At 39.6% G+C, this 13202-nt stretch overlaps 2 long non-coding RNA genes across 2 annotated transcripts; one reads left to right on the forward strand and one right to left on the reverse strand.

Moving 5' to 3' along the window:
• Positions 1-1107: 1107 nt before the first annotated feature.
• On the forward strand, positions 1108-3890 carry LOC142142913 (uncharacterized). Its single transcript, XR_012689393.1, has 3 exons — positions 1108-1286; positions 1913-2146; positions 2531-3890. It is a non-coding gene; the product is annotated as an uncharacterized LOC142142913 (long non-coding RNA).
• A 3570-nt stretch (positions 3891-7460) lies between these two features.
• LOC142142914 (uncharacterized) lies at positions 7461-8933 on the reverse strand. The gene is made up of 3 exons (XR_012689394.1): positions 8704-8933; positions 7934-8030; positions 7461-7598 (listed from the first exon to the last, which is right to left on the reverse strand). It is a non-coding gene; the product is annotated as an uncharacterized LOC142142914 (long non-coding RNA).
• Positions 8934-13202: the final 4269 nt, after the last annotated feature.

The following is a 13202-nucleotide window of genomic DNA, read 5'->3' on the forward strand; positions in this document are numbered from 1 at the left end:
TAAGAAGTTTCTCAAGTTAGGGATCCTTCATGAATCAGGGCCATAGAGCAAATATATATATATGTTGACTTTTTTTTGGCGATTACTAGAGAACTCACTTATTCTGATCTCCCTACGGAGCTCCTCCAGAAGCTGGGGCTGGCGGCGCCGGAGATCGCTCCACCGCCGTTGGAGCTGAACGGTGCTCCGCCGAATGTTGTATCGGAGGCGGAGGCGTCTGCGGACCCTTTGATAGGCCCGCACCTTCACCTCGTTGGACACATACCGTCCAGAGGGTACATTGTCCATACCCTCTGCAAGGACTCTCAGCTCACGCCTGCTGAAAATTGCAGCCCTCATTTTGGTATAATGTCTATAACACAAAATGGGGGCCTCTGCGTTCCGATTGGTTCGCTGAGCACGTATGGGCGTGCTCACGTCACACGCGGAGCTTTCACACACCTGTGTTGTGACTCTGATTGTCTCTCCCACCAAGAACATGGCGGGCGCCTGCACTGAGACGAGTACAGTGTGCTCCGCAATTAGGAAGAAGAGTGTACACCTGGTTTATTAATTCAACACTCCATTTAAACCCACCTGTGCTTTGGTCTAGTGCCTGTTCATTCGCTTTTTAGCCTGGATAGAGCACAGTCAAGATTTCATTACATTACATTTGGATGATTGTTCTAAGAAGCCAACAACAAACAGTAAGTACCAAACTAAATCAGAGATTGAAAGATTTTTTTTTTTTTTGTGTTCTCCTAAAGTTTTCTGCCTACAGTATGCTAAGTTCTTTTGAACCTTATCCATAATCAAATTAGGAGGTTAGCTTTGTTTACCACATTACCTTTTCTTACTTATAAAAATTAATTTGGTTTTTTTTCCCCAGCCCATACCACGCATTACCCAGTTGACTATCAAAATAATTTTTGTCTTTTGTGCCAAACTTTGGAGAAAAGTAAGTATAAGAATTTATCTGAAATTTCTGGATAGTTCCAAAATATTTTTCTCTCCTAATGTAGTAAACTGTTTGCTCTGCAATATGTGTGGCCGGAATGTAAAAAAAACTGCTAAGCAAAGGGCCCCTGGCCTCACATTTAACATGTAAAGTTTTCAATAGTAGCCTACAGTATGCTAAGTTCTTTTGAACCTTATCCATATTCAAATTAGGAGGTTAGCTTTGTTTACCACATTACCTTTTCTTGCTTATAAAAATTAATTTGGTTTTTTTTTCGCAGCCCATACCACGCATTACCCAGTTGACTATCAAAATAATTTTTGTCTTTTGTGCCAAACTTTGGAGAAAAGTAAGTATAAGAATTTATCTGAAATTTCTGGATAGTTCCAAAATATTTTTCTCTCCTAATGTAGTAAACTGTTTGCTCTGCAATATGTGTGGCCGGAATGTAAAAAAAACTGCTAAGCAAAGGGCCCCTGGCCTCACATTTAACATGTAAAGTTTTCAATAGTAGCCTACAGTATGCTAAGTTCTTTTGAAACTTATCCTTGTTCAACGGCATAATAACTAGCTCATTGCATTGATGGACACATGGGTCCAAATGTTGGCCGATTTGTAACCAAATATTAATAATAATTACACAATATAGGGTTTGCAACTGAGTGATATCCTTCATTTTGGTGTGTTGCTAACCTGTAAACCAATGTTATGGTTTGAAAAGTGAAGAGTAGTAGTAGTAGTAGGAGAATGTTGCTATAGTATTTGACTAATATGTCAGTCAAAATGCAGTGGTCAAACTAAATGGCCGTTAAATAGACAAACCACAATGTTTATTATAATAAGGGGCATGTGTTTTAGACATAGTTAGAAGTTTGTGAAATGGTACCTTATGTAGGGGGGGGGATGTGCTTAGATTCTGTATCACCACCTGACTGTGTGCATTGCCTATAAAGACACGACTTATCTTTGAAATAGGAATATGTCTGATGCTGGCCCAAGTAATGTGGAGGCACCAGGGCTGCCAACTAGGCGTAAAAACAACTTCATAGAGGAGGAGCTGGAGGTGCTGGTAGAAGAGGTTCTGGCGAGGTTCCACAGTGGGAACCGCCAAATAACCGGACGCGAGCGCCAAACCCATTGGCAGGAAATCACAAGGCTCATAAATGAAATATCTCCGTATGAGCGTACAAAGGTTGAAGTACAGAAAAGGTACGAATTAAATTTAAAAATAATAGCCCTATTTAACTTTACTGACTGTGTGTATTTGTCAAATAATATATATAGATATCGCTAGAGATAAATATGGATTTTGTGACATAGTAGCATTAGTCACCTGTGAGGTGAAACCACCTTGTGACTCCAATGCATTTGTTGATCAGGCCCTTTGTTTTCAGAAACTAACACCATGGCCCTTGGTCACATTGACATAATATGTTTACCACATTATACGCGCTTCAAAATAGCAAAATCTGTATTACTGTATGTGAAGGTTAAATTGTTGTGATTAGCAAACGTGCAATGTATTTGTTTGAAAAATGTGTCATTTTGAGTTGAAGGTACTATGTGAGGCAATAATGTTTGTCTATTCCACAGATGGGCAGACTATAAAGGACGCCTGAAAGCGAAGCTTGTTGAGCTTCACAGGCATGCTCAAGGCACTGGTGGGGGGCCTCGACTACGTACTACTTTAACACCCCTCGAGGAGCGGGCGAGGGCTGCAATAGCCCTGGTGGAGATAGTTGGGGTGGGCGACATAGACACTGGCTCTAGCCCATCCCGAACAGGAGAGGCCGCTCCACTAGGTACATGATGAGTTTGCTTTCTTAATGTCTGTAAAGCTTTGTATCTGTCTGAGTAAAAGTGTCAACTCTCAGGATGTGTGTGTGAAGGTAAACTTCAATTGCACAATGTGTTTGCCTATCACATAGTAGGAAATGACATTTACACACTGAAGACAAATGGTCTCAATATGTAGGGCTCATCCTAAAATGTCAGACCATAAGTGGCAATGTTTGTATTTGGGGAGCGGAAAGGGCTGCTAGCACATTCAAGGGAAGCTGACACTTTACCAATGCTACATCACGCGTTGTAAGATGTTTTTGCCAATATAATATCGCACCTTACTCATTGATTCTAATTACTTTATTTTACTTATTATCTCTCTACAGCATGTGAGCAGCAGGCGCCTGCTTCACCGGTGGATGAAGAAGTTGCCCGTGATGTGGAGGAGCCTCAGCTGCCTCCAGCTGAATATGTAAGGCAGCGGACACTCGCACGCGCAGCCGAAAATCTTAAAGACGTCACTCTTGCACAGAATGTTTACCTGTCACACATATCAAGCACTGTCCAACACACGGATCAGCAAATCGACCGTCTCACTAACACATTCTCCGATTTCATGAGCACACACACCTCTTTACTGACGACACTCGCCACCAAAATTGATAATTTAAATACTTCAGTGACAAATATTGCAACACTCCTGGGTGATATCTTGCATGTCCACTCCCAACGCACCTCCGGCACAATCCCTTCACCCAGCTCAGATTATTTGTTCGGCAGCCCCCATACCCAGTTGTCTGTCGCCTCCGCCCTCCCTGATGTGTCTGTCGCCTCCGCCCTCCCTGATGTGTCTGTCGCCTCCGCCCTCCCTGATCCCGAACTATGTCGTCTTATGTGTTTTGCCTTTGCTCGTGGCTATGGCCAATCCCCCGTTGTGCCCACTTCCCCCTCGCCTGTCGTGGCCCCATCCCCATCCCCTGACCCTGCACCTTCACCTCGTCGGACACAACCCGCTTGCCTTGCCCCATTGCCTGGTTCCTCTGACTCCTCTACATCACGGGTGACAAGAAGTCGGAGTAGGGGAGCCTCCCGTCCAACCGGCTTTAAAAAAACACGGAAAAAGTAATTTGTATTGTTTTAACCTAACAAATATAGTTTAATATATGACGAAAATATGTTTTTTTGTTTTTTTTTTATAATAAAAAAAATTCCTACTACTGAAATGTCTATTTCTTTTTTACGGCAGATTCCATAATGTTTTTTGTAATAACAATGCTTGTTATCAAGTCTAACCATAGTATAATCTCCAAACAAACTGGCTGATTCATTAACGTATTCAAACAAATATGTATCTAATATCAGTGTGCTGACCAAAACCATGCCATGGCCCTGATTGAGTAATGAACCTAGATGTCAAGGATACATATTTCTGAATGCTGCTCAAAAGCCTTTTAAAATGCAAGTGGTGCAAATTAGCAATAGGTTTAGAGGACGAAAAAAAAAAAATGTCTGTATCCTAATGTACCGCACAAATACTTGATAGCTTATTTGTACACTGAAATGTTCATGTCAGGTAGGACCTCTCCTACCCCAAAATTACATCTCCAATGACATTTTTGGTTTACATCCCCCTCCAAACGGACATGCTTTGCCCTTGCTTAGTTACTTTGCCTTACCTTTCCAGAATGAATCTGGCCCATGGTTTGCTGAAGAAGACTTAAACAAGAAGTGTATCAAGGTAAGCTTCTTAATGCTTTTGCCATAGTGTTTCTTTATTTGCCTTACTAAATAATTGCAAACACAACCTGCAACTACAGTGCCCCTTTAGAGGTAGGGCAAATCATTCTGTCAAGAAAGTATTGCATTTGCAAACTGTAACCTAACACAAAGGAGCCACAAAAGACAGGTGTTAAGGGAACCCAAATAAATTAAAAAAAATTTTTTCCCATGATGGCACAGGACAAATATTGTTAACTACTATTTTGTACAGGTAAGAATCTGTGCTAATTCTAAAAATCTAATAAGGGATTTGTATTTAAGATTAGTGCTAATGCACAGTGTGTGGTACACTCGACGTCATTTAGCATAACAGTTATTTACATGTAACCTCATGACCTTATTGCACTAAGCACATATAGGTTGGGTCTCACATTTGGATCTTAGGTGCACTTACCCCATCAGCCGCTGTCATATCACGGCTACCTGGGTGCCTTCTGGTCGTCAGCAACATTCCCGTCCTCCACAGCTCCGTTTGTAATCAAACACACACTGTTTGTTCTGCTGCATGTGCACAGGCATCTTGGATGCAGTCAGGTGATCATTCCAGATCAACCAGATTCAGCACCTGTGATCCCATTAAGTGCTCAGCCAATAGTTGCTTGGGACAAACCATTTAAAGCTGCTGCTGTGATCTGTTCATTGCCTGAACAGCACACTTCTCTCCAGTGGATAGTTATTGGCCCCAGTGTTTCTGGCTGCATTACAAAATCAGTGTTTGTGTCCACATTCTCAGACTGCTCATTCCCCTGCTAGATTGGACAATCAGCAAGAACATGAGCAGGAAGATCATCCAGGCTGCTCTGTTCAGATTCACACCTGCTGCAGGTAATCCCAAGGGTCCCTGATTCGGATCAAGAAATACAGACTAACGTGACAGTTTGACACACTATAAGGGTGTATGTAGTGCTGTGTGTCTGACTAATCATGTAAGACGCAAATGAAAAAGCTTGGAGTATAGATATGGTTTGGTCAGGCAAAGAAGCACACTCTGTAATACAAGTAAGTAGACTCCAATAGGTAGTTTGTCCACCAAACTCCTCTATCCTGTAAAGACTTTTCCAAACTCTATGATCTGATCCCCCCAATCCATGATAGTTTAAACCAATCTGGAACCTTGAATACATTATTATAACAAACAGACCCTAGAGTTTCTTACGTAATGTACACTGATACATTCATTGTTAAAGTGGGCACGTCACTTGGATTTGGCTCCCTTCCAGTTTTGGAAAACATTTATGCAAGGCCAAGCAATTTTCTATAACGGGCAACATATTATCGTGTGAAGCTTGGTATGTTGTGATTTCTTGCCAATACAGACACAGGTACCCATTGCACACGTTCACCCTCTATAAGCCAAAAAAACTGGATGCCTCACCTAACAATGTAAACATCAACAATATCTACCAGACATTAATCCCTCAAAATACTGTGTGCTCGGCCCAACACTCTTGGATTAGATAAGGGGAGGCCAAACCTGTCCTCAAGGGCCATATCCAGTTCATGTTTTTAGGATTTCTGTCTGTAGAAACAGGTGGGATAATTACTGACCCAGCCAAATAGATTAACTCAGCTGTACATGATTAAAGAAATCCTAAAAACATGAACTGGATATGGCCCTTGAGGACAGGTTTGCCCACCCCTGGATTAGATGGTGGTAAAGGAATTTGAACATGGAGCCATAATCCTAAAGGGCGGATATCTGTACATTAAGGCTTTGTACTTCCCTTGCCCAAGGCATGGACAAATGCTGCAAATTATTGTTAACATTGACTAGCATGTTTAAACAGACATAGGTGGTATTACGACACACTTTGAAGAGAAACAAAGGTGGAATGTTAATTTGTCACTACTTTCCACTTTAAGAGGACAAGCTACATGAAAATGGTATGGAGAATAAATTTCACATTTCTACACCACAATAACATTGGAGACCTGCATTATCAGGTTCAGCAAACATATCAAGTGACTGCTGCCTAACAATGGGTAATCAGACTAATGTAACTAGTTCTCATGTGGAGTATCTATGGTGGCTGTAAGTTTACATATAGCTGCCTTGACCAATTAGCAAACTAGGGGCCTGATTCATTAAGGATCTTATCTGTCATTTTTGGCTTATCTTAAGCTAATCCACTCTGTTCATGCTCAGAAAAGGGAGATAAGAAGCAAAAGCCACTGCATAAGTGACGAATTTCTTACGCTAGGATGAAAATCCATCTTTGCTTCACTCTTATCTCCCCGTTTCTTCATAACAATAAGCATCTTACCTTTTGCACAAGATAAGAAGATTACTAATGATTCAGGCCCTAGGTGATGGTATTATGGCCTTGTAGCAAGACTCCACTAGCTTAGTGCCCTAATGCATTCCCCATAATTGTTAGTGTGGGGTTTGTGTCTGGCATGTGGGTGTTGGACCACTTTGAAACAAAGTGCCACTAGCACAAGCGAAAAATATTGTTATCCCATTTGGCCCAGGGCCAAAAGTTGGTAGTGTGTGACCTGACACTGGTAACATTTTTGCTTTCTTTATATACATTTACCTGTAATGTGATGCCTATATTCCTACGCACATCACATGTTTGCTCTAAAAGCTGAAAGTGTCCAAACAATTTACTACTAAGCACCAAACACACATACAAACCTCCACACTATAGACATTTTCTAAAACTATACATTTACCCCATTGAGCGTGTTTGTAGGCTATGGTGAATCTGTGGCAAAGGAGAAAATAACCACACCTAGATTTCATATATTCATTTAAAATAAAACCTGTTCCACAATAGTTTTGAAAGCACTACACATGGATTTATGGGTATTAAAATATTATTCAGTGCACTGTAGTAATGGTACAAAATGGCATGACAACTGATTGCTGACACATTTGCAGCATAGGCTAGATTTATTACATATATGAATTCAAATGTGCTGACAAAAACAAAGCAAACAAGGTAATGGTGTGTGTGTGTGTAAAAATTCCTTGGATTAAGAGATGACAATCTGGCCAGACTGAAGAGAGACATAAGCAGGCTTGGAGCTCTGGGGAAATTCAACAACATGTAGTGAGACACGAATTGCACAAATCCAAAATCCACGCCAACACACCCTGTTGAACGAAAGGCAACAAATTAATATGGCAATATTAGGTCAGACAACTTGCATTTTGATATCAAGAGATTGAGCAATGTATTGGCATGTGTAAAAAAGCCAGTAATATTATAGTGTATAATAATGGCTTGTGTGTTTGGACTATACCTAGGATTCTGAATGCACTATTTGACTTAATTTGAAACACCAAACCCATATGTTACATAGCTAGCATCTGCCCATATGTTTTGTTTGTGCAACCACACATTGCAGGCTTAGTAACGACGACATTATTGTATGGAGCACACTCACTGGCCAATCACATTTTAGTGCAGATAGCACTATACTACTTACATTTGAAAACACCCTTCACCATGGCAACATCCACCAACTCCAAAGGGAAGTGCAATGGCAGAAAAGCCAGCACTGCAGGCCAAGTGTAATCTAAAGGCTGTAGATATAAGAAAAACAAATAAAGTGTCAATAATGTGCACTTCTCAACACTATATGTGCTGATCAATAAACTGTAGAAAAACCAAACATCAATTATGTTGCCACATTAGGCTGTTGATTTAAACTACCCCATTAACGTGCATTTAGCTAAAGACATTAAGGCTAAACTTGGAGGCATGAAGCTATACTTTCTACACACATTGTAAAGGTAAAATACAGGTAGGCATGGTTTTTCCCCTATTATTACACATAGAAACCATTTCAGTAACACACCAGACCATGTCTATTCATATTCCCATTTTGAATAACCATACCTTAGATAATCAACCCTTGACTAAGCTTGCACATGATTTGACCACTGATCTTTTAAATGTGAAGATATTTATGTTTTGTTAAAAAAAAATAAAAAAAAAATTACAACATTGACCCCTTTCATTGTAACATGCTTTGTCCACTAGAACATTTACTTATTTTTTTATCCTTTGCTTTCCTTAATGACTCAAGCACAGAGTGTTAATGTGTCTTTAAGGTAGGGTCTGAAAAACCACACTTCAAATAAAAGGTATTAGAAAAAGAAAAGAGAAAAAAAAACAAAAAACAGTATGGACATTCTTAATGCAAAGTATTTTAACAAGGGGTATGTAATAAAACAATATCTGGTTTCTACTTACCACACACACAGACAAATGTGGAATGTCAATAAGCAATCACTAGACACCCAAAAAACACAATCCAGGACCAAGATCTGTGGAGGGGAGGGTAAACAGGTACAAAATAAATCAATATAGATGGATAATCTTTATGTGTGTCACTACAGTCGAGAGGTATCTATGCAGAGACACATCCCAAGTCTACACAGTTGCCTCAATATTCAAACTCTGCAGCTAATTAAAGACTTTTCCACTAACCTCCAACATAAAATTCTTAACCATTATGACCTTTCAGCATAATTTTCTATCTGTATCTCACCAATATCTTTTCCTACAAATAAACATGAGTGTTGAGCAAGGTACAGCAATAAACTGCAGAGATTATGAAACATTTCACCATTAAGGGCTACTTACCCAGAACTGTGAATCTCCCAACAACACAGAAAGCCAAGCAAGGTCTTTTTAAGTAACACTGTAATTAGTGAATTAAATGCAGGTGAGTAGGCCGGAGAGTATGCCGGATACGTCATTAGGAGCACGCAGGTGCGTTCTAATTAGCCAAGTGTGGTTTTGTGTAAAAGTGACCTGACATGTGAGCAACGTTTATTTTCTGTAGGTAAGTAGAGATTATAACGATTATTACAGATGTCATTAATGAGCTAAGCTGTTAGTGTTGTGGCAATAGTATGGGTAAAATAGTTTTAAGTACAATTCTATGAGGTATTATTCATTTGCATGTGCTACATTTAGATGTGCCATGATAGTGTAGTGGTTATGTATTTCACCCCCCAATACCAAGTGCAGAAGTTCAAGGCCCCAGGTCAACCCTAAGCACCAATTGAGTTAATAAAACACATTATTAAGCATACTCCTAAAAGTAAAAAACTATATGCAACTGCTTGTATTTAGCGTAAGATTCGCAAACGCGCTTAATTCGCATTTGTTTGGTGACGTTTTTGCAGCTCCTGTTGCTTTAGTAAAACAGTGTTTTTATTAATGTGTGTGTTTATCTAGGGTTATTATTTGAATACCACGTTATCCATCATGCTGTACATATTAATTGCAACATGGCCAATTTATCAGGTCTAAGACAGTCATTCAGCTGTGCTAACTAGTTAATGTGCAGTTTGGTGTTGGTGTTTCAATGTGAAGTATAACTCAGTGAATAAAGAAATGAGCTTGCAACAACAAGGTAATGAGTTTGAACCCTGAATGATGCGTGTATGTGGCTAACCTTGGTATATTTACAAGTTTGAGGGTATTTATTCCACTCTGTGACTTAGTATATGTTTTGGTGTGTAAGGTGGCTATATGTAATGTTCAACAGTGTTATCAGCTACAACACAGCAAAGCAGTTGTTGGCAAAGACTTTGGATTTCAAAGATATGTGAATTCTGTACTGGCAACAGTGGAAAAAGCTAAGTGCTCCACCAAATCAAATTGTAGAAATGGGAGCAATAAATGTTCTATTTTTGATTTGTATTTATCAACATGGATATATTTCGATATGCATAAATTGTGACTCTGCATGCACCAAATCTTTCTGGGTATCATATTTCCAAGTATTGGCATTTTTCCCCATGTTTTAAGGGAAACAACTTATGCTAGAAGTTGCTGGTCATCTTTAATTTGTATTCTATTCCCTTGACATCACCACTTGTACAGTGGTGTAGCAGTTAGCCAATCCACCTTGCCAGCTTGCTACGTGGGTTCGAGTCCTCACCAGCCCTCGGCTCTTAGGGATCATTAATATCCTTAGACAATTTGTGTTGCTGTTAAAAGTGTCCCTGTGGTAATAGTACACTTGTTTTAAATTTGCATAAATCATGTGTGTAAAACCCTGAAATATATTTTCGAGTTATTATATGTCTATGAATATTATTTGTTCTTGCAAACGCACCATCACCAACTGTCAAATCAGGCATGTAACATATTGAGACTAATGATATTGGTAATTGTTCAGAATGGTTGGAGATTTATCATAAATATTTATGACAAAGTCTATTGTTTGGGAGACATTTTACATAAAATGAAATACTTACCCATGCAGTGTGCACAGCAATTCCGGCAGTGGAATGAATGTGGAATGCACTGAGGCAACCATTCCGGCAGTGGAATGAATGTGGAATGCACTGAGGCAACCATTCCGGCAGTGGAATGAATGTGGAATGCACTGAGGCAACCATTCCGGCATTGGAATGAATGTGGAATGCACTGAGGCAACCATTCCGGCAGTGGAATGAATGTGGAATGCACTGAGGCAACCATTCCAGCATTGGAATGAATGTGGAATGCACTGAGGCAACCATTCCGGCAGTGGAATGAATGTGGAATGCACTGAGGCAACCATTCCGGCAGCCGGAATGAATGTGGAATGCACTGAGGCAACCATTCCGGCAGCCGGAATGCACTGTGACCTGGATTCTCCCCATAATGCTGAGGAGATATGTGGCTAGCAGTGTACAGGCCTATAAAAGGCAGTCCTCTTTACTGAAGAGGCAGTAAGCAGCAGAGGGCGCTATTTCCAGCTAACTAATTCCGGCATTCCGGCAGTCCCGGATTGAGGCCAAAGGGCCAAAATAACATCAAACATGTTGCACTTGCGAATTGCATTGATTAGAAAGGGGTATTTAAAGCAAAACAAGCTTAATTTACACAAACATACTAATGGAACATTTGTAAGTTATGTAAAAGCTCAATAAAAAAAAAAAAAAAAAAAAAAAAAAAAATTTTTTTTTGCCACAGGCAGTCTGTATTGATATGTATGTATGTTGTGCATATTTCGTTTTGCATTTTAAACGCAAAAGATGCTCCTAAAGGCGTTTAGTAGTGGTTTTAGCTAGCTGTATTGGAGTTAAACATGACCCTGGCCTTCCTTAACTTTTGTGAAAGATTTGAGACAGGAGTGACGTCAGTTTCACTCATCTGGGCAGAGGGAACGCCTACTATTCTCAAGTGAAAAAGCATAACGCCTACTTTACTCAAGTACTATCTCATCTCCGCCCAGTCCGCGCCTACTCTCCGCCCATTCCCACCCATATGTTCTCAAGTGGTCAGCAGTCATCTCAAATCTATTTGCGTTGGAGTTTGAGATTGAGTCGCTTTTTGAGAGCTGTATCTGCCGTGCTTGAGTAGCGTATGTAGTGTTTTGCGCTGCGTAAGCGTCGTTTCGCGCATGCGCAGAGCCATTTAGCAGATGCGTATGCGTTTGCGAATTTTGATGAATCGGGCCCCTAAAGAGGAAATTCACACAGCAGGATGTTTTAGATTTTCATACCGAGGATTCTCTCTGCAAGGTCTGAATGAGGGATATGAGATTGCACCATTTCTGTGAACATAACATTTTAGTTTTGAATTTCTCAATTTTTCATATATTACATATTGTATTTACATATTACAGCATTCATTTTCTATTATTTAGCAGATCTTTTATGTACTCATTGATATTTTTGACCCCTTTTACTTTTTTACAGTATATTTCACTTATTTGACCTTACATACCTTCTTGATCCTATATAGTTTATTATTTATATACCATATATTATATATAGATGTTGTTTTAATAATATATATAAATCTGTCACATTAGGCATATGTTCCATGAATATTTTTATTGTGTGTTCAATGTTTTTAATGACAAGCTAATATTAATGTATGAGGGTTCTTAATAGTATATCTAATGCACTGGGCATTGTTGCTAATGTCCCTTAGTTAAAATGGGCGCTGTTATACTTCTACATCTGGTTTTATATATATATATCCCTTGTAGAAGTGACAGCTCTTTGTTTATATTACTGTTCTTTCCCTCCCCCATTCATTGAAATACAGCCCTATTTGTGGTGCTGAACTTGTGGCCTATATCGTGATCCCTAGTGTTCAGTGCATGTGCAGATTGGCACTCCCCATGTATTTATACTGATAGAAATGGGCTTACCATCCTGACACATCCACCTAAAGAAGTCTTTTGCATGCGTCGCAATATCACAGCTGAAGGGATCCTTTCTTTCTTACCCTTATTCTACACCCGTGACCCACTCTTGACTTCTCCATGCTTCCAGAACTGTGAAAGAAAGAATTCTGCTCTCCATTCAGCCATAATGACTAAGGCGTGCACTTTGGATGACCAGGACTACAGAGAAGCACTTCTTAATTTTATGTTTATGAGTGTACTGATTTTAAACGTTTTATATAAAATTTGTATAAAATACTACACCATATGATTGCTTATCTCTTTCTTTGGAGATATATAGAGTAGACATGGAGTGGCACAGTGTTAAGGATTAATATAGATAAGCCTCATACCTCATTTTTTCCTGGTGTGCACGTGCACTTTATTTGGGTGTGTTCACTACTGATATGAGAAATACTACAAAATTTCTGGTCACTTGTGTTTCTATTCTCGGTATTCCTGCTTGAAGTTACAATTTTCAGTGATTACTGATTCCACTGGGACTTGGGATTAATTATACAGACGGACCTACTTATATCTGGTATGCATACAATTGAACACCTTGTTTTAT

This window comes from Mixophyes fleayi, chromosome 3, assembly GCF_038048845.1.
Source record: "Mixophyes fleayi isolate aMixFle1 chromosome 3, aMixFle1.hap1, whole genome shotgun sequence".
In the NCBI taxonomy this organism is placed as follows: domain Eukaryota; kingdom Metazoa; phylum Chordata; class Amphibia; order Anura; family Limnodynastidae; genus Mixophyes; species Mixophyes fleayi.